This window comes from Egretta garzetta, unplaced genomic scaffold (genome assembly GCF_000687185.1).
Source record: "Egretta garzetta isolate BGI_Z169 unplaced genomic scaffold, ASM68718v1 scaffold397, whole genome shotgun sequence".
NCBI classification, from domain to species: Eukaryota; Metazoa; Chordata; class Aves; order Pelecaniformes; family Ardeidae; genus Egretta; species Egretta garzetta.
In genome coordinates this window covers 392,746-394,668 of record NW_009260493.1, presented here as the reverse complement: position 1 = coordinate 394,668, position 1,923 = coordinate 392,746, and positions in this window count along the sequence as shown.

The window sequence follows — 1,923 nt, the reverse complement described above, 5'->3', positions numbered from 1 at the left end:
AAAGTGAGGTGACCCCTTGCCGGAACGTCTATATATCAGCAAATATAATGCCCTTTCCTTCCAGAAGGGCTATCTACAAACACCCTAGCATCAACGGTTCCAGTTCATGATATTTTAACAATTAAAAACAAAATAAGAGAAGTAATGGTGATAAATTGTAGTACATTGTCCCTGGGATAGTGAAGACATTTTTTTTCTAACAAAAAAGTCCAGGTAAGTGCAGTGAAGCTTACAGTGGTTACCGCCTTAGTTTGGAATATATTTTTCATGCAAGGCGGACTCCAGCTCTGTCCACAGCTGGAGTTGATTGTGTAGTATGAGAACAAATAGGATGAAGTGGACTGACACTCTAGTCTCGCATAATATACAAAGAGGAAGAGATTTAAACAAGCTACATCATCTTGTCTGCACATTAAACTCAAAATAGCTACCCAGAAATTGGTAAGGTTTCTGTGGGTTTCCTGCTATAACTGATAGGCAGACTATACTTCAGTCATTCTAGCTGAACATTTTAAATGTACAGCGCAGCATATAGTGCTGCAAATTAGAGAACGAAGGAAGCCTACACTAGCAAGTACTTTACTGAATTGCTTCAAATCGTAGTAGTACTATTATATGAAGTCTACGCTTTTGTAGTGAAGATGTTCTCTCTCTTACTCTTAACCTAGGAAGATAAAATAAAATGGCATTTTCTGAAAGAGACAGCAAAGAGAGGAATTTATCCAGCAAAAAGATGTATGTGGAAAGGGGAAACTCAGAAGCATGTCAGTGTCCGCTTCTTTTGCCATATTTGATGCTGCAACTGGCACGGGTTAAGACAGCAGCAGGACAAACGATAGAGGTAAGAAAGCATTGGATGAAAAAGGCTTTGTGGTTCCCTTCCTGCACAAAAAACCAAACCAAACCAAACGAAAAACCCCCCCACAACCCCCAGGAGGAGGAAAATGTAAAGTCCAGTATGCCTGGCTACACTCATTGTCAGGAAGGGAGAATTTTTGTGGATGACTGGAGGTGACCTAGATACATACACCCCAGTTTCACAAGAATCCTTGTTGTAGCTCCTGGTACAGCTCCTTCTTCCACACAGTATCCTGGCTCCAAATGTGCGGTCCGTAACTGAGTATCGTGTCGGGATAGGTGCCACGGGTGTAAGGGTTCGTATCAGAAGGCTGGCAGCAACTCTAACACGAGTAGTGCTAAAGGAAGGGCTGATGCTGAGTAATCTCTGCTGCCTAACTCAGATTTCATCCACCCACTCAGTAAACACCCTGCACACTAATGTCGTAGAGTCACTGCAGCACTGCCAGAAAAGATGAAAACCAAGGGGTACGCTGGCACTGTTTCTCCCAACTTCTCTGTTTCAGCTCTGTATGAGTGGTTTTCTTTCCCAACGATACGGACCAGAGGCGATCCGCCTCCTAAGCAGAAAAGTATCCTTCTGTCTCCTGCATGAGGCCAGCCTGAACCGTAACAGTAAGCACGGAGGAGGGGAAAAGCACAGCCAAGCCTCAGGGTTTGTGCAACGTCTCCCTGAAGAGGCAGAATCACATTTTATGCTGGTGGCACAAAACACTGTTGCACGGCTAGCGTGGTTTGAGCTCAAAAGTGGCAGACCGTCTCGCTAGCTCCTTCGAATATTTCTGTCCTGCTGCTGTTACGTAAGCGCCGGTGTCCCAGTTTGCGCGTGCAGCTCCCTGCCTTACGCACGATGATGCTCTGGAGCCTACGCCAAAGGTAATGCCCTACCGAACGCCGCGCAATGCAATGATAATAACAGTAATATGACCGGTAATAGTAATTAGCAGCGACAGCTCGGCACAGTCATTCTCAGGAGTATTTGGGCTACTCGCTAGGGCGCCCTTCGGGGGCGTTCGGGCTTGGGGCTGAGGCCGGTGCCTCATCCCCCGGGTTCCCCGGCGCGGC